Genomic DNA, 21,335 nt, shown 5'->3' with positions numbered 1-21,335 from the left:
AGAAGCAAAAGTATCAAATTTGGAAAATTTGGAAAAGGTATGAAGCGAAGAACAAGTCGCAGCCTTGCAAATCTGTTCAACAGAAGCCTCATTTTTAAAGGCCCAGGTGGAAGCCACAGCTCTAGTGGAATGAGCTGTAATCCTTTCAGGGGGCTGCTGTCCAGCAGTCTCATAGGCTAAACGGATTATACTCCGAAGCCAAAAAGAAAGAGAGGTTGCCGAGGCCTTTTGACCTCTCCTCTGTCCAGAGTAAACAACAAACAGGTTAGATGTTTGACGAAAATCTTTAGTCGCTTGTAAGTAAAACTTCAAGGCACGGACTACGTCTAGATTATGCAAAAGACGTTCCTTCTTTGAAGAAGGATTAGGACATAATGATGGAACAACAATCTCTTGATTGATATTCTTGTTAGAAACCACCTTGGATAAAAACCCAGGTTTTGTACGCAGAACTACTTTATCTGAATGAAAGATCAGATAAGGAGAATCACAATGTAAGGCAGATAACTCAGAGACTCTTCGAGCCGAGGAAATAGCCATCAGAAAAAGAACTTTCCATGATAGAAGTTTGATATCAATAGAATGAAGGGGTGCAAACGGAACCCCTTGAAGAACTTTAAGAACCAAGTTTAAGCTCCATGGAGGAGCAACAGGTTTAAACACAGGCTTAATTCTAACTAAAGCCTGACAAAATGCCTGAACGTCTGGAACTTCTGCCAGACGCTTGTGTAAAAGAATAGAAAGAGCAGAAATCTGTCCCTTTAAAGAACTAGCTGATAATCCTTTGTCCAAACCCTCTCGGAGGAAGGACAATATCCTAGGAATCCTAACCCTACTCCATGAGTAATTCTTGGATTCACACCAATGAAGATATTTGCGCCATATCTTGTGGTAGATTTTCCTGGTGACAGGCTTTCATGCCTGTATTAACGTATCAATGACTGACTCGGAGAAGCCACGCTTTGATAGGATCAAGAGTTCAATCTCCATGCAGTCAGTCTCAGAGAAATTAGATTTGGATGATTGAAAGGACCTTGTAGTAGAAGGTCTTGTCTCAGAGGCAGAATCCATGGTGGAAAGGATGACATGTCCACTAGGTCTGCATACCAGGTCCTGCGCGGCCACGCAGGCGCTATCAGAATCACCGATGCCCTCTCCTGTCTGATTTTGGCAATCAGTCGAGGGAGCAAAGGAAACGGTGTAAACACATAAGCCAGGTTGAAGAACCAAGGAGCTGCTAGAGCATCTATCAGCGTCGCTTCTGGGTCCCTGGACCTGGATCCGTAACAAGGAAGCTTGGCGTTCTGGCGAGACGCCATGAGATCCAGTTCTGGTTTGCCCCACTCCCCCGGATGAAAAGTCTGACGACTTAGAAAATCCGCCTCCCAGTTCTCTACACCTGGGATATGGATTGCTGATAGGTGGCAAGAGTGAGACTCTGCCCAGCAAATTATCTTGGAGACTTCTAACATCGCTAGGGAACTCCTGGTTCCCCCTTGATGGTTGATGTAAGTCACAGTCGTGATGTTGTCCGACTGAAATCTGATGAACCTCAGGGTTGCTAACTGAGGCCAAGCTAGAAGAGCATTGAATATTGCTCTTAACTCCAGAATATTTATTGGGAGGAGTTTCTCCTCCTGAGTCCACGATCCCTGAGCCTTCAGGGAGTTCCAGACTGCACCCCAACCTAGAAGGCTGGCATCTGTTGTTACAATCATCCAATCTGGTCTGCGAAAGGTCATACCCTTGGACAGGTGGACCCGAGATAACCACCAGAGAAGAGAATCTCTGGTTTCCTGATCCAGATTTAGTAGAGGGGACAAATCTGTGTAATCCCCATTCCACTGACTGAGCATGCATAATTGCAGCGGTCTGAGATGCAGGCGTGCAAATGGCACTATGTCCATTGCCGCTACCATTAAGCAGATTACCTCCATGCACTGAGCCACTGCAGGGCTCGGAGTGGAGTGAAGAACACGGCAAGCATTTAGAAGTTTTGATAACCTCCGTCAGGTAAATTTTCATTTCTACAGAATCTATAAGAGTCCCTAGGAAGGAAACCCTTGTGAGAGGAGATAGAGAACTCTTTTCTTCGTTCACTTTCCACCCATGCGACCTCAGAAATGCCAGAACTATCTCTGTATGAGACTTGGCAATTTGAAAGCTTGACGCCTGTATCAGGATGTCGTCTAGATAAGGAGCCACCGCTATGCCTCGCGGTCTTAGAACCGCCAGAAGAGAGCCCAGAACCTTTGTAAAAATTCTTGGGGCTATAGCCAACCCGAAGGGAAGAGCTACAAATTGGTAATGCCTGTCTAGAAAGGCAAATCTCAGGAACCGATGATGATTCTTGTGAATCGGAATGTGAAGGTAGGCATCCTTTAAGTCCACTGTGGTCATGTACTGACCCTCTTGGATCATGGGTAAGATGGTTCGAATAGTTTCCATCTTGAATGATGGAACTCTGAGGAATTTGTTTAAGATCTTTAGATCCAAAATTGGTCTGAAGGTTCCCTCTTTTTGGGAACCACAAACAGATTTGAATAAAACCCCTGTCCTTGTTCGGTCCGCGGAACTGGATGGATCACTCCCATTACTAGGAGGTCTTGCACACAGCGTAGCAATGCCTCTTTCTTTATCTGGTTTGCAGATAATCTTGAAAGGTGAAATCTCCCTTGTGGAGGAGAAGCTTTGAAGTCCAGAAGATATCCCTGAGATATGATCTCCAACGCCCAGGGATCCTGAACATCTCTTGCCCACGCCTGGGCGAAGAGAGAAAGTCTGCCCCCTACTAGATCCTTTGCCGGATAGGGGGCCGTTCCTTCATGCTGTCTTGGAGGCAGCAGCAGGCTTTCTGGCCTGCTTGCCCTTGTTCCAGGACTGGTTAGATTTCCAGGCCTGCTTGGATTGAGCAAAAGTCCCCTCTTGTTTTGAAGCAGAGGAAGTTGATGCTGCACCTGCCTTGAAATTTCGAAAGGCACGAAAATTAGACTGTTTGGCCCTTGATTTGGCCCTGTCCTAAGGAAGGGTATGACCCTTACCTCCAGTAATGTCAGCAATAATTTCTTTCAAACCAGGCCCGAATAAGGTCTGCCCCTTGAAAGGAATGTTGAGTAATTTAGACTTTAAAGTCACGTTAGCTGACCAGGATTTAAGCCATAGCGCCCTACGCACCTGGATGGCGAACCCGGAATTCTTAGCCGTTAGTTTAGTCAAATGAACAATGGCATCAGAAACAAATGAGTTAGCTAGCTTAAGAGTTCTAAGCTTGTCAACGATTTCAGTCAATGGAGCTGTATGGATGGCCTCTTCCAGGGCCTCAAACCAGAATGCCGCCGCAGCAGTGACAGGCGCAATGCATGCAAGGAGCTGCAAAATAAAACCTTGTTGAATAAACATTTTCTCAAGGTAACCCTCTAATTTTTTATCCATTGGATCTGAAAAAGCACAACTGTCCTCAACCGGGATAGTGGTACGCTTTGCTAAAATAGAAACTGCTCCCTCCACCTTAGGGACCGTCTGCCATAAGTCCCGTGTAGTGGCGTCTATGGGAAACATTTTTCTAAATATAGGAGGGGGGGGAAACGGCACACCGGGTCTATCCCACTCCTTACTAATAATTTCTGTAAACCTTTTAGGTATTGGAAAAACATCAGTACACACCGGCACTGCATAGTATTTATCCAGTCTACACAATTTCTCTGGCACTGCAATTGTGTAACAGACATTCAGAGCAGCTAACACCTCCCCAAGCAATACACGGAGGTTCTCAAGCTTAAATTTAAAATTAGAAATCTCTGAATCAGGTTTCCCCGAGTCAGAGATGTCACCCACAGACTGAAGCTCTCAGTCCGCAGGTGTGACGCAGTATCAGACATGGCTCTTACAGCATCTACACGCTCTGTATCTCGTCTAACCCCAGAGCTATCGCGCTTGCCTCTTAATTCAGGCAATCTGGCTAATACCGCTGACAGGGTATTATCCATGATCGCAGCCATGTCCTGCAAAGTAATCGCTATGGGCGTCCCTGATGTACTTGGCGCTATATTAGCGTGCGTCCCTTGAGCAGGAGGCAAAGGGTCCGACACGTGGGGAGAGTTAGTCGGCATAACTTCCTCCTCGACAGAACCCTCTGGTGACAATTCTTTTAAAGATAAAGACTGATCTTTACTGTTTAAGGTGAAATCAATACATTTAGTACACATTCTCCTATGGGGCTCCACCATGGCTTTTAAACATAATGAACAAGTAGTTTCCTCTGTGTCAGACATGTTTGTACAGACTAGCAATGAGACTAGCAAGCTTGGAAAACACTTTAAAACAAGTTAACAAGCAATATAAAAAACGTTACTGTGCCTTTAAGAAAATCAAATTGTCAAAATTTGAAATAACAGTGAAAAAAGGCAGTTACACTAACGAAATTTTTACAGTGTATGTAACAAGTTAGCAGAGCAATGCACCCACTTGCAAATGGATGATTAACCCCTTAATACCAAAAACGGAATAATAAATGAAAAAAACGTTTTTAAAACTAGTCACAACAACTGCCACAGATCTACTGTGGTTGTTACCCTCCTCAAACACGACCTTTGAAGCCTTTTGAGCCCTTCAGAGATGTCCTGTATCATGCAGAGGGAAGTTGAATGTCTCTGTCAGTAATTTTAGCTGCACAGAAAAGGGCCCCTCCCACTCATATTGCAACAGTGGAAAGCCTCAGGAAACTGTTTCTAGGCAAAAATCAAGCCAGCCATGTGGAAAAAAACTAGGCCCCAATAAGTTTTATCACCAAGCATATATAAAAACGATTAAACATGCCAGCAAACGTTTTATATTGCACTTTTATAAGAGTATGCATCTCTGGTAATAAGCCTGATACCAGTCGCTATTAAATCACTGTATTTAGGCTTAACTTACATTAATCCGGTATCAGCAGCATTTTTCTAGCAAATTCCATCTCTAGAAATATGTTAACTGCACATACCTTATTGCAGGAAAACCTGCACGCCATTCCCCCTCTGAAGTTACCTCACTCCTCAGAATATGTGAGAACGGCAGTGGATCTTAGTTACTTCTGCTAAGATCATAGAAACCGCAGGCAGATTCTTCTTCTAATGCTGCCTGAGATAAAATAGTACACTCCGGTACCATTTAAAAATAACAAACTTTTGATTGAAGTTAAAAAACTAACTATAATACACCACTCTCCTCTTACTACCTCCATCTTTGTTGAGAGTTGCAAGAGAATGACTGGATATGGCAGTGAGGGGAGGAGCTATATAGCAGCTCTGCTGTGGGTGATCCTCTTGCAACTTCCTGTTGGGAAGGAGAATATCCCACAAGTAATGGATGATCCGTGGACTGGATACACTTAACAAGAGAAATATCACCTGAAAAAAGGAAGATATTTTACCTCAAAATTTCCTCAGTAGTCAAATCCTTTTGCAAAGGAAGTTTAAGCAGTCGATCAGGATGCTAGTCCAGGGACTAGCAAGGGAGCGTGCATCTGGCCTGTGCAGACACAGTCCTGTTATTTCCCTACTAGTTTAAGGACTATGCAATCTCGTAAGATCACAGAAAAGCAAAGGATGACATCAGCAACGATGAAGCGGATTGGCTGTTTTTACCCAACATGCAGCTGACAGAAGCTACAACATATGTGTTCACACAGCCCTTACTATTGTGAGCGGATGACATGTGAGATTTTCTTATCATATTTTTACTTTTACAGTTACACTGCATCACTTTCAAGTGATTCTGCATATGGGTATTATGTCCCTTTAAAAAGTAATCCTCTATGGTTTAAAATACAAATTAAAAGCACTTATCAAAGTTCAAGCATTATATATAAACTTGTCACAGCAAAATATTGGTGTTTATTTAAAAAAAACAAAAAAAACAAACAGGAAATTTGCTCTTTCATACAACAAGAACAGGAATTGCGCCCATACAAAATATAAAACTCAGAACAATGGGCTAAAGGGACAGTAAAGTCACAATTACAAATTTTATGATTTAGAGCATGCAATTTTAAACAACTTTCCAATATCCTTTATTCTCTCTTTGTACTTTGTTGAAATGCATACCTCTTACCCCCCACCTCTGCCATTGCCTCGCCATTTATTTATTTTTTGTAACTTGGGTGGTGTTTCCATCACCCTCTCTGAGAAAAAACAAACAAATTCTTAGAATAATTTGTATGCTATATAGGCAAATACTTGTTGCAAGGATGGCATAACATTGCTTTCTCTCAATAAGAGATATGAAGCTCCACTTTGGAAAGTAAATGATGTGTTCTTTGTAATGTTACTGCCGAGTTCCTCATTAGGATCCATCTGCAAATTCTTTATACATACATTATATATATATATATATATATATATATATATATATATATATATATATATATATATATAAAATATATGATATATATATAAAATATATGTTAGTAAATAAGCACTCACTGGTCTTCAATCATCTGTGTTTAGTAAATATTTATTTGTGACGTTTTGGGACAAAACACAGTCCCTTCTTCTGACAAACAACACTTGTGAATAGCAAACCTTTAAAATCCTGTAAAACCCTCCCCCTTCAACTCAGCCAACACTGGCTGGCCGTGTGCAAAATTTCAATCACAGTGATAGGTTGATAATGTCCTATTGAAAAACATAATTTATGTAAGAACTTACCTGATAAATTCATTTCTTTCATATTAACAAGAGTCCATGAGCTAGTGACGTATGGGATATACATTCCTACCAGGAGGGGCAAAGTTTCCCAAACCTTAAAATGCCTATAAATACACCCCTCACCACACCCACAAATCAGTTTAACGAATAGCCAAGAAGTGGGGTGATAAGAAAAAAAGTGCGAAGCATATAAAATAAGGAATTGGAATAATTGTGCTTTATACAAAAAAATCATAACCACCACAAAAAAGGGTGGGCCTCATGGACTCTTGTTAATATGAAAGAAATGAATTTATCAGGTAAGTTCTTACATAAATTATGTTTTCTTTCATGTAATTAACAAGAGTCCATGAGCTAGTGACGTATGGGATAATGACTACCCAAGATGTGGATCTTTCCACACAAGAGTCCCTAGAGAGGGAGGGATAAAATAAAGACAGCCAATTCCTGCTGAAAATAATCCACACCCAAAATAAAGTTTAACAAAAAACATAAGCAGAAGATTCAAACTGAAACCGCTGCCTGAAGAACTTTTCTACCAAAAACTGCTTCAGAAGAAGAAAATACATCAAAATGGTAGAATTTAGTAAAAGTATGCAAAGAGGACCAAGTTGCTGCTTTGCAGATCTGGTCAACCGAAGCTTCATTCCTAAACGCCCAGGAAGTAGAAACTGACCTAGTAGAATGAGCTGTAATTCTTTGAGGCGGAATTTTACCCGACTCAACATAGGCAAGATGAATTAAAGATTTCAACCAAGATGCCAAAGAAATGGCAGAAGCTTTCTGGCCTTTCCTAGAACCGGAAAAGATAACAAATAGACTAGAAGTCTTACGGAAAGATTTCGTAGCTTCAACATAATATTTCAAAGCTCTAACAACATCCAAAGAATGCAATGATTTCTCCTTAGAATTCTTAGGATTAGGACATAATGAAGGAACCACAATTTCTCTACTAATGTTGTTGGAATTCACAACTTTAGGTAAAATTTCAAAAGAAGTTCGCAACACCGCCTTATCCTGATGAAAAATCAGAAAAGGAGACTCACACGAAAGAGCAGATAATTCAGAAACTCTTCTAGCAGAAGAGATGGCCAAAAGGAACAAAACTTTCCAAGAAAGTAATTTAATGTCCAATGAATGCATAGGTTCAAACGGAGGAGCTTGAAGAGCTCCCAAAACCAAATTCAAACTCCATGGAGGAGAAATTGACTTAATGACAGGTTTTATACGAACCAAAGCTTGTACAAAACAATGAATATCAGGAAGAATAGCAATCTTTCTGCGAAAAAGAACAGAAAGAGCGGAGATTTGTCCTTTCAAAGAACTCGCGGACAAACCCTTATCTAAACCATCCTGAAGAAACTGTAAAATTCTCGGTATTCTAAAAGAATGCCAAGAAAAATGATGAGAAAGACACCAAGAAATATAAGTCTTCCAGACTCTATAATATATCTCTCGAGATACAGATTTACGAGCCTGTAACATAGTATTAATCACGGAGTCAGAGAAACCTCTATGACCAAGAATCAAGCGTTCAATCTCCATACCTTTAAATTTAAGGATTTCAGATCCGGATGGAAAAAAGGACCTTGAGACAGAAGGTCTGGTCTTAACGGAAGAGTCCATGGTTGGCAAGATGCCATCCGGACAAGATCCGCATACCAAAACCTGTGAGGCCATGCCGGAGCTATTAGCAGAACAAACGAGCATTCCCTCAGAATCTTGGAGATTACTCTTGGAAGAAGAACTAGAGGCGGAAAGATATAGGCAGGATGATACTTCCAAGGAAGTGATAATGCATCCACTGCCTCCGCCTGAGGATCCCGGGATCTGGACAGATACCTGGGAAGTTTCTTGTTTAGATGAGAGGCCATCAGATCTATCTCTGGGAGCCCCCACATTTGAACAATCTGAAGAAATACCTCTGGGTGAAGAGACCATTCGCCCGGATGCAACGTTTGGCGACTGAGATAATCCGCTTCCCAATTGTCTACACCTGGGATATGAACCGCAGAGATTAGACAGGAGCTGGATTCCGCCCAAACCAAAATTCGAGATACTTCTTTCATAGCCAGAGGACTGTGAGTCCCTCCTTGATGATTGATGTATGCCACAGTTGTGACATTGTCTGTCTGAAAACAAATGAACGATTCTCTCTTCAGAAGAGGCCAAAACTGAAGAGCTCTGAAAACTGCACGGAGTTCCAAGATATTGATCGGTAATCTCACCTCCTGAGATTCCCAAACTCCTTGTGCCGTCAGAGATCCCCACACAGCTCCCCAACCTGTGAGACTTGCATCTGTTGAAATTACAGTCCAGGTCGGAAGAACAAAAGAAGCCCCCTGAATTAAACGATGGTGATCTGTCCACCACGTCAGAGAGTGCCGAACAATCGGTTTTAAAGATATTAATTGATATATCTTCGTGTAATCCCTGCACCATTGGTTCAGCATACAGAGCTGAAGAGGTCGCATGTGAAAACGAGCAAAGGGGATCGCGTCCGATGCAGCAGTCATAAGACCTAGAATTTCCATGCATAAGGCTACCGAAGGGAATGATTGAGACTGAAGGTTTCGACAGGCTGTAATCAATTTTAGACGTCTCTTGTCTGTTAAAGACAAAGTCATGGACACTGAATCTATCTGGAAACCCAGAAAGGTTACCCTTGTTTGAGGAATCAAAGAACTTTTTGGTAAATTGATCCTCCAACCATGATCTTGAAGAAACAACACAAGTCGATTCGTATGAGACTCTGCTAAATGTAAAGACGGAGCAAGTACCAAGATATCGTCCAAATAAGGAAATACCACAATACCCTGTTCTCTGATTACAGACAGAAGGGCACCGAGAATCTTTGTGAAAATTCTTGGAGCTGTAGCAAGGCCAAACGGTAGAGCCACAAATTGGTAATGCTTGTCTAGAAAAGAGAATCTCAGGAACTGAAAATGATCTGGATGAATCGGAATATGCAGATATGCATCCTGTAAATCTATTGTGGACATATAATTCCCTTGCTGAACAAAAGGCAATATAGTCCTTACAGTTACCATCTTGAACGTTGGTATCCTTACATAACGATTCAATAATTTTAGATCCAGAACTGGTCTGAAGGAATTCTCCTTCTTTGGTACAATGAAGAGATTTGAATAAAACCCCATCCCCTGTTCCGGAACTGGAACTGGCATAATTACTCCAGCCAACTCTAGATCTGAAACACAATTCAGAAATGCTTGAGCTTTCACTGGATTTACTGGGACATGGGAAAGAAAAAATCTCTTTGCAGGAGGTCTCATCTTGAAACCAATTCTGTACCCTTCTGAAACAATGTTCTGAATCCAAAGATTGTGAACAGAACTGATCCAAATTTCTTTGAAAAAACGTAACCTGCCCCCTACCAGCTGAACTGGAATGAGGGCCGTACCTTCATGTGAACTTAGAAGCAGGCTTTGCCTTTCTAGCAGGCTTGGATTTATTCCAGACTGGGGATGGTTTCCAAACTGAAACTGCTCCTGAGGACGAAGGATCAGGCTTTTGTTCTTTGTTGAAACGAAAGGAACGAAAACGATTGTTAGCCCTGTTTTTACCTTTAGACTTTTTATCCTGTGGTAAAAAAGTTCCTTTCCCACCAGTAACAGTTGAAATAATAGAATCCAACTGAGAACCAAATAATTTGTTTCCCTGGAAAGAAATGGAAAGTAGAGTTGATTTAGAAGCCATATCAGCATTCCAAGTCTTAAGCCATAAAGCTCTTCTGGCTAAGATAGCCAGAGACATAAATCTAACATCAACTCTAATAATATCAAAAATGGCATCACAGATGAAATTATTAGCATGCTGGAGAAGAAGAATAATATCATGAGAATCACGATTTGTTACTTGTTGCGCTAGAGTTTCCAACCAAAAAGTTGAAGCTGCAGCAACATCAGCCAATGATATAGCAGGTCTAAGAAGATTACCTGAACATAGATAAGCTTTTCTTAGAAAAGATTCAATTTTTCTATCTAAAGGATCCTTAAACGAGGTACCATCTGATGTAGGAATGGTAGTACGTTTAGCAAGGGTAGAAATAGCCCCATCAACTTTAGGGATTTTGTCCCAAAATTCTAATCTGTCAGGCGGAACAGGATATAATTGCTTAAAACGTTTAGAAGGAGTAAATGAATTACCTAATCTATCCCATTCCTTAGCAATTACTGCAGAAATAGCATTAGGAACAGGAAAGACTTCTGGAATAACCGCAGGAGCTTTAAAAACCTTATCCAAACGTATAGAATTAGTATCAAGAGGACTAGAATCCTCTATTTCTAAAGCAATTAGTACTTCTTTAAGTAAAGAGCGAATAAATTCCATCTTAAATAAATATGAAGATTTATCAGCATCAATCTCTGAGACAGAATCCTCTGAACCAGAAGAGTCCAAAGAATCAGAATGATGGTGTTCATTTAAAAATTCATCTGTAGAGAGAGAAGATTTAAAAGACTTTTTACGTTTACTAGAAGGAGAAATAACAGACAAAGCCTTCTTTATGGATTCAGAAACAAAATCTCTTATGTTATCAGGAACATTCTGCACCTTAGATGTTGAGGGAACTGCAACAGGCAATGGTACATCACTAAAGGAAATATTATCTGCATTAACAAGTTTGTCATGACATTTAATACAAACAACAGCTGGAGGAATAGCTACCAAAAGTTTACAGCAGATACACTTAGCTTTGGTAGATCCAGCAGGCAGAGGTTTTCCTGTAGTATCTTCTGGCTCAGATGCAACGTGAGACATCTTGCAATATGTAAGAGAAAAAACAACATATAAAGCAAAATAGATCAAATTCCTTATAAGACAGTTTCAGGAATGGGAAAAAAATGCCAAACATCAAGCTTCTAGCAACCAGAAGCAAATAAAAAATGAGACTGAAATAATGTGGAGACAAAAGCGACGCCCATATTTTTTGGCGCCAAATAAGACGCCCACATTATTTGGCGCCTAAATGCTTTTGGCGCCAAAAATGACGCCACATCCGGAACGCCGACATTTTTGGCGCAAAATAACGTCAAAAAAATGACGCAACTTCCGGCGACACGTATGACGCCGGAAACGGAAATGAATTTTTGCGCCAAAAAAGTCCGCGCCAAGAATGACGCAATAAAATGAAGCATTTTCAGCCCCCGCGAGCCTAACAGCCCACAGGGAAAAAAGTCAAATTTTTGAGGTAAGAAAAATATGATAATTAAAGCATAATCCCAAATATGAAACTGACTGTCTGGAAATAAGGAAAGTTGAACATTCTGAGTCAAGGCAAATAAATGTTTGAATACATATATTTAGAACTTTATAAATAAAGTGCCCAACCATAGCTTAGAGTGTCACAGAAAATAAGACTTACTTACCCCAGGACACTCATCTACATGTTTGTAGAAAGCCAAACCAGTACTGAAACGAGAATCAGTAGAGGAAATGGTAAATATAAGAGTATATCGTCGATCTGAAAAGGGAGGTAAGAGATGAATCTCTACGACCGATAACAGAGAACCTTATGAAATAGACCCCGTAGAAGGAGATCACTGCATTCAATAGGCAATACTCTCCTCACATCCCTCTGACATTCACTGCACGCTGAGAGGAAAACCGGGCTCCAACTTGCTGCGGAGCGCATATCAACGTAGAATCTAGCACAAACTTACTTCACCACCTCCCTTGGAGGCAAAGTTTGTAAAACTGATTTGTGGGTGTGGTGAGGGGTGTATTTATAGGCATTTTAAGGTTTGGGAAACTTTGCCCCTCCTGGTAGGAATGTATATCCCATACGTCACTAGCTCATGGACTCTTGTTAATTACATGAAAGAAAGATATATACACAAATCCGTGTCATTAATAATATACATCAGAATGTATTGCATAGTGATCAAAGTGAAAAATATATCAACGTATATGTGTATACTACTCCCAAGGTCTGCAAAGGATCTGACTTAAATGCAGGATGAGCCAATAGTATCATCTTAGTAGAGCAACACACCCCCACCCCCTGGTGTCTTCTAATCCTAAGACTAGAGCCTACCATCACAACAACACACCCCTTTGCACTATCCAATCATTAAGCTTCAGTCTAGTGTCAACACACTTACTCAACCACTCCTCTTCCTAACCTTGGAAGATTGCAGCCTCCTCGTTGTGGTATCGGTGTAGAAACCGCTGACAGTAATAACAAGCAACTCCTCACAAAGTGTCTCGCAATGTTAACCACCTCTCTTCATCACAATCTTCCCTTTAGGACTATGCCGTTTTGGTATATGCCGTTTAGGTAACTTGCTCCAAACCACTCCCCCCCGATGGGCGTGTCAATATCCCGGATCTCAGTGTCTGGTATTGGTTACACTGCGTTCAACACGATCAGAGTAACACCGCTCTGTCTCAGCCATCTTTCCTTCCCAGCTCACCTATTGAGTATCGCCATAGTGAGGACGCTACTCATTGGGCCAAATGTCCTCATTTCGTCATAGTGGGAGTATCATACCATGCAACAATGTACACTCCGTTAGCAAGTGTCATAATAGGCAGTGATGGAGATACTAACCGGACCAATCTGCATTAACATATTCTCCGGTGGGTGTGCATCACTACCGTGGCCACACAGTCTTTCTAAAATAATGATATATGCCTATGAACAATCTCATATCGATCACTACACCTAATCACAGTATTCATGGATCAAAACTTCTTGACTACACACGTACCCAATCAGTTCCTGTTTGCCCGACTGATGTTTCTATATATAGCAGACCTCCTATTTTCCATCATACATAATTAGTATCTGATCCTGTCAAAATAAATCAATCTATACTCCAGTTATCGTATCTTCCCTAATCCATCATCAATCCCTACTGTCAACAAAAAATTATAATAAGGGGGGGCGGAGCCTACACTCAATGCGGCAAGACGTGTCTCAATGAAGCTCTGTGAGCCTGAAACTAATTATAAGTGTTTTTTATAGCTAATTTCGATATTTCTTACTCTGAAGCAGCTAATTATAACTGTTGACAGCTATACTCTAAGAGTGGACACCCTGACAGAGCTCATGCCTATGTTCGTTGAGGCAGCTACAGCGACAAGCTTCTTCTCACAATTGGAAGCCATTTTTGCAAGTTCCTGCACCTACGCAGTGAGTTTTGGACATAGAAGAAGCTCCTGTATGGCTTGTGGAGCGTAGGTCTGGGGCTGCCGTTCTATTACCCCCCCCCCCCCCCCGAACTCTGGGGTTACGATATCCTAGAATAGGATAACAAGTGCAATCTTTCCACCCAGATCCGTTACTTGCTGTATAAACTTTTTTCTGCAATGGAAATGATTACGGTGGAGGCACTACTGGGTCTATTGGACGAGCACTTCCAAAATCTACACCAGCTACTTGTGGACTGTTTTAAGGGGAAAAAGGAGAGAACTGTGGGGAGATGATAGAACCAGCTTCCCCTCCCGGCGAGTTCACAGAAAAGGTGGCTGAAGTTCAGCCTATAGAAGGGGCGCATTTATCTCTCACACTGAGCCCTACAGTAAATCTCAACATGGAGGGAGCAAAGGCGATAAAGGATGGCAGCGGCGCAAATGTGATCTGCCCCGTGGAACCCCCACGACTTGTACTCACTTACCCGCAGAGACTCGGATCTCTGACAAGGGATGTGTCGGCTATGCTGCCTCCCACGTGGGACGATGCTTGTGCGTTCATTTTATTCTGGAAAGGGGCTTACTATACTCGTGGGCAAAGACATATATTTGGAGTGGACACCGATCATACGTGACATCCTATTGACGGGTCTGTTGCTACTGATCTTATGTGTTGCAGAATTTATGAAAATACCCCATATACCATATGTAACGCTATTGTCTATAATATTCAGATAAGTGTATGCATGCATTTAATTTATAGGAAGTTTAGTACCCTGCCTTCTTTGAATTAATGTCACTATCACTGACCTAGTATAAATATCCAAGTGACGTAGGATAGAATTGATATACCCCACTGTACAGTCATTAACAGTGCCCAGGTTTAGCAGGGGTCTGAGATGCATTTGATGTTTTGAGTTTTTTCATAGAGTGTTAATCCCTGCGCGCAGTTGACACACAATGATATTGCCAAATATGCTGTCAATATTTAAACCCATGTTGATAGGTTCTTGTACCTGATATTAATACCCTATAGACTTATATGCCCTTCGCACATTCTCATTTATAGAAATATATCCCCTTATGTTTCACACTGCTATCTCCACCCTCAACCCCAGTGCCCCCAAATACCCCTTAATCTCTCTTTCCTGTTTGAGAGCTAACAAGATATTGAACCATTTTCTATATGGTAAATATGTGCCTCTACCCTTCATTTACTTTCCTAGTCATAGATTAAATAATATGAAGTTCTAGCAGTCCGGTAGACCCAATAGATGCAAGTTGTATATAATAGTACTTTCTTAAAATGTTAGAGGTGTTGTTTTTTCTGTTCTTCTTTTAAAATATAAAATGAGGTCTGATGTATGGGATCCAAAAGTGGTCTCCTCTAATTAGACTGCCCCCCTACAGGTTTGTTTTAGAGTTGTGAGGTCCAAAAGTGTCCTCTAGTGTCATTCAGGGGGTGGTATAGTGATTGGCATACAAGATGTACAGTATTGTTGTCGAACTGAATGTTGTAATCTAGTCTTCCATCATAATCTTTAGTACCCATCAATATAGATATTAGGTCCCTGCTTCAAAGAATGTAAACATAGATTCCTCCTTACTTCAGACCTTGCTTCTATTAAATTCTTTGTGTGTAAATCCCGAATAGCGCAGATGAATATACACTCAGGATCAAACCGAAATAACTGTAAGTCAGATGTCCTATCTTCCCCTTAGACATTCAAAATGGATCACGAAAAACGCCAACATTAGTAATATCGATAGTACTGTCCTATATTCTAAATGTGAACAATGCTCTGCTGTGCTTCTCACCTTCAAGAACCTCCCCCATGGGTAACTGTGCCTACTATTCCTCATTCATACGAAAGTGTTAAACCCTTCACTCAAAATATCTTCATTATTTATCATTTTTTATGGGGGAAGTCAAACCCCCATCTGTCTATCTGAAAACCTTGTCAACTATCCCTATATATCTATAGATACTATGTCCTAAATCACCTCTTTATAAAACAACCTCTCCCAACCAGGGTCAAGACTATCATACCCTCTTTTGAGATTACCAAATTCACACTGCTGTAAAGACACATCTCCCTTTGCCCACCGATTGGTGTCATAAACTCTCATCACCTCTTAATTAGTTTATCATACTGATGACATATCATGGGCATGGACCTTTGTACTCATTAAAATAGTCATAATCAGCATGACTGGATGTTAATGTTGACCACAATTATAGACTCTCATTAATTATAGATAGCATTGCTATCCAGTGTGAACATTCAGGCCCCTTGGATTAAGAGTCCCTAATTCATAGATCCATCTGGCCTCCTTCTGTAGGAGGATCTTAGCTCTATTACCCCCTCTTCTGAGTTTGGGGACATGATCTATGATGCGAAATCTTAGGTCCTTCACTGTGTGTCCAGCCTCCATGAAATGACGGGCCACTGGTTGATCCAATTTGCCTTTTTGGATGGCTGTTCTAATGCTTGACCGGTGTTTGGCTATCCTCGTTCTTGCTCGCCTGATTTCCCTGTGTAGTATTTCCCACAATGGCAATTCAGGAAATAAATTATATATGTTGTTGTATAAGTTAAGAAGAACTTGATTTTGTATTTCTTTCTGCGCTCAGGATGTTGGAAATGTGTACCAGTGACCATCCCATTGCATGTGACGCAACTTATACACCTGTAACATCCCTTCTTCCTATTTAGCCATGTTTCTTGTTGTGTGTCAATAGTGTCAGTTTTCATTAAAGGGACACTGAACCCAAAATATTTATTTCGTGATTCAGATAGTGCATGAAATTTTAAGCAACTTTCTAATTTACTCCTATTATCAAATGTTCTTCATTCTTTTGCTATCTTTATTTGAAATGCAAGAATCTAAGTTTAGATGCCGGCCCATTTTTGGTGAACAACCTGGGTTGTTCTTGCTGATTGGTGGATAAATTCATCCACCTATAAAAAATTGCTGTCCAGAGTACCGAAGCAAAAAAAAAGCTTAGATGCCTTCTTTTTCAAATAAAGATAGCTAGAGAACGAAGAAAAATTGCTAATAGGAGTAAATTAGAAAGTTGCTTAAAATTGCATGCTCTATCTGAATCATTAAATAAAATTTGGGTTCAGTGTCCCTTTAATGAGTCCCTTAGACTCCTACCCCTCCTGTCAGAAGAAGGGACTGTGTTTTGTCCCGAAACATCACAAATAAATATTTACTAAACACAGATGATTGAAGACAAGTGAGTGTTTATTTACTAACATTATACTTGAAAATACATAGCACCCTGGCGGCGGTTGTTGGATGGTGAGAGTGCACACACCAAAATCTGCTATTTGATACTCACAACGTGCAGTGCACCCACAGAAAAGCTGATCCTGGAACTTCTTCCTCCAGTCTGGGTATACATATCCTGACATAATGTCCACAGAGCCCAGCACATCAGTATTGCCTTCTAATTTAACAAAAGAAAAGTATAAAGATATATTTACCTTTACCGATGAAGATGCGGATGATATCCGCTTTGGAGTCACACCAGTCATTGTATAACACACTAGTGAAATTAAAACAAAGAGAAGTTAACCTCAATTTACATGGGACATACCTCTCAGATTACCATAAGAAACTTATGATACCACGAGGGTTTAGGGTGAGGAATGTACCCACCATAGGCCGCTCAAATACAGAATTTTGCATAAATTGATGTAAAATATTAAATAAATGTTCTTTCGATTTGATGTTGTTGGTAATCAGGGAGGTGGGTCGCCTCCTTAAGAGTGGAAATACATACTTTTGAACAAGAGAAATTGGAGGTCTTGGGGTCTGACACTAACACAGACTGGATAGGAAAACTAACTATACAGATGAAGACATACAAACAGGAACTGATTTCATTTAAAAACAGGAAATTACAGACCGTAAGCCAGGATTATACCTATAAGAGCATTTATAGATGGATGATGGCACCTGAGGATAGGAGGACATTCCGTCCACGAAGAGAGAGAAGGTTCACTAAAAAAGGAATTAACACAGTGGATAAAAGCTCAGGAGATAGCTCTGATCCTGACATCAATACTGGAGGTGAAGAAGCCAACTTCAGTGGGATCACGACACGCTCTAGGGATGGAAGAGGTTACCAACAATGGGATCACACAAACGCTAATATCTCATCCCTTCCACCAACTGCAGCACATCCAACGACGAGTCGTTTTTAAGGCCGAGGTCAAGGCCACATACGAGGAGGGGGGTACTGCCATCCGCCCTCCATTACAGAGAAGACAATGAATATGGTGTTTAGCATCAGCTCCCGCCAGTTAAATCCAGCCAAGTTGAGCCTACTGAATAAAGGGCTCTCCTTTGTACCCTCTACAAGGAGCAATGGTTTTGATTTGTATATAGACATTCAGAAATTTGGCAGAAATCTCCGTTTGAAAGAGCATTTTGGGGTTGAATCAGAGGAATGGAGTGCATTTAGATCTAAGGGTCAATTTGATCCCAATTCCAATAACACTACAATTAACACAGTGACTAATTGTTTGATTGAACAGATACAACAAAAACCATCTGAAAGAGTTAAAGATAACCTCACCAAGGAAGAAATGCGAGCATTAAAGTCACTACAAGAAGATTGGGTCCATTGTGATCTGTCCAGCGGACAAGGGGGGTGCGGTGGTGGTGATGGACTTGAAGAAATATAAAACTGAAATAAAAGAACAGCTCATGGATACCAACAAGTACTTGCCCCTACTATGTGACCCTACCCAGCGATTGAAGAGGAAAATAGAAGCTAAACTTCATAAGGTGGAGAGAAAAGGCACTGCTATCAGATAATTTAATTTTCTGAAACGGGATTTCCCAGTCATACCTATACTATACACCCTTCCCAAGATTCATAAGAACGCTGAAAATCCGCCAGAGAGACCAATAGTCTCGGCCAGGGGGTCACTACTACAACCCCTGGCACAATTTGTAGACTTTTACCTACAGCCATGGGTGAAACAGCAAAAGTCATATATTCTTGACTCCACAGATTTCATCTCACATATCACACAACTTACAGACATCAAGCCTACTGATATCTAACACTAGATGTCGCAAGCTTGTACACAGTCATACCACACAATTCTAATAGCAGCAGTAACGAGGTGTTTGAGACAAGCAGTTTATATTGGTCCCCCTGAAGAAGTTTTGATCACACTCCTGGAATTTTGCTTATCTGAGAATTACTTTAATTTCAAATGAACTTTTTATAAGCAAATATCCGGCACAGCGATGGGGTCCAATGTGGCCCCATCTTTGGCTAATCTCTTTATGGCCGATTATGAGACTCAGAAGATGAGGATTTTTGAGATGCATCAGATCAAGCATTATTGCCGATACATTGATGACCTCTTCCTCCTATGGCAAGATGATAAAACACACTTAAAGCTTGGATCCATAGCCTCAATGAGATGGAAAGTACAATCAGGTTTAGCCACACTGCAAGCACAGTAACAGTGGACTACCTTGATGTAAGAATATTTAAAGACACAGATCGTCTGGGAACAACATTATTTAGAAAATAAACTGATTGTAACTCAATTCTACATGCCAAGAGCTGCCATCAACCGACCCTAATCAAGAATATCCCCAAAGCACAATATCAAAGAGTCATACGGAACAACACAGATGGAATGAAATGTCTATAGGGCTATAAGAAGAAAGTACTCACTGAGATGCTCACTCTAGCCCCTTATCCCCTGTTAAAGGGACAGTCAACACCAGAATTTTTGTTTTTTAAAAAGATAGATAATCCCTTTATTGCCCATTCCCCAGTTTTGCAAAACCAACACTGTTATATTAATACACTTTTTATTTCTGTGACTAACTTGTATCTAAGCATCTTCTGACCGCCCCTAACCACATGACTTTTAGTTATTACCTATTGACTTGCATTTTAGCCAATTAGTGCAGTGTCTGCCACTAGCCACGGGCGTGATCACAATGCTATCTATATGGCCTACATGAGCTTGTTCTCCCCTGCTGTGAAAAGTAAATAAAATAGAGGCAGTCTTCAAGGGCTTAGAAATGATCATATGCACCTTCCTAGGTTTGCTTTCAACTAGAATACCAAGAGAACACAGCAAAATTGTTGATAAAAGTAAATTGGAAAGTTGTTTACAATTACATGCCCTATTTGAAAATATGCACATGCCCGTGTGGGAAATACTACACAGGGAAAACAGTAGACGACGCAAGAACGAGGATACCCAACCACCGGTCAAGCATTAGAACAGCCATCCAAAAAGGCAAATCGGATCAACCAATGGCCCGTCATTTCATGGAGGCAGGACACACAGTGAAGGACCTAAGATTTTGCATCACAGATCATGTCCCCAAACTCAGAAGAGGGGGTAATAGAGATAAGATCTTCCTACAGAAGGAGGCCAGATGGATCTATGAATAGGGACTCAATCCAAGGGGCCTGAATGTTCACACTGGATGGCAATGCTATCTATAATTAATGAGAGTCTATAATTGTGGTCAACATTAACATCCAGTCATGCTGATTATGACTTTTTTTTAATGAGAGTACAAGGTTCCATGACCATGAAATGTCACTATGATAAACTAATTAGGAGATGATGAGAGTTTATGACACCATTCGGAGGGCAAAGGGAGATGTGTCTTCACATATGACTGGTTAAATGGTTGTTTTAACAACTGAGAGCCCTTTGAGGCTATAGAATCATGTATATGTAGATGTTCTTTACTGTACGAATACAGAGGTTGTAATTAAGGCTATAATTTGATGTGGCTGATCTGAGGGCATATTGTTAGGATATGTGTGCAAATTGTTTTTAAATTTTCAATTTATCTTACATTTTTGGAGGGTTTTTTTTGCTTTTTTTATCATGGAGGATTATTAGCTATAGGATTACAGCAGTGTAAATTTGGTAATCTCAAAAAGAGGGTATGATAGTCTTGATCCTGGTTGGGAGAGGTTGTTTTATAAAGAGGTGATTTAGGACATAGTATCTATAGATATATAGGGATAGTTGACAAGGTTTTCAGATGGGGGTTTGACTTCCCCCATAAAAATGATAAATAATGAAGATATTTTTAGTGAAGGGTTTAACACTTTCGTATGAATGAGGAATAGTAGGCACAGTTACCTGGGGGGGGGGGGGGTCTTGAAGGTGAGAAGCACAGCAGAGCATTGTTCACATTTAGAATATAGGACAGTACTATCGATATTACTAATGTTGGCATTTTTCGTGATCCATTTTGAATGTCTAAGGGGAAGATAGGACATCTGACTTACAGTTATTTCGGTTTGATCCTGAGTGTATATTCATCTGCGCTATTCGGGATTTACACACAAAGAATATAATAGAAGTAAGGTCTGTAGTACATAGGTATCTATGTTTACATTCTTTGAAGCAGGGACTTAATATATATATTGATGGGTACTAAAGATTATGATGGAAGACACAAGGTCTGATATATGGT

General features: G+C 40.6%; 1 protein-coding gene across 4 annotated transcripts in view; it reads right to left on the bottom strand.

The window, feature by feature from the left end:
* The window catches only part of ATE1 (arginyltransferase 1), a 242,350-nt gene that overhangs the window by 182,038 nt on the left and 38,977 nt on the right, over positions 1-21,335 (bottom strand). The window lies entirely within an intron of this gene.

The sequence above is a fragment of the Bombina bombina genome, chromosome 9 (genome assembly GCF_027579735.1).
Source record: "Bombina bombina isolate aBomBom1 chromosome 9, aBomBom1.pri, whole genome shotgun sequence".
Lineage (NCBI taxonomy): Eukaryota > Metazoa > Chordata > Amphibia > Anura > Bombinatoridae > Bombina > Bombina bombina.
This window is presented reverse-complemented; position numbering and strand designations above follow the sequence as displayed.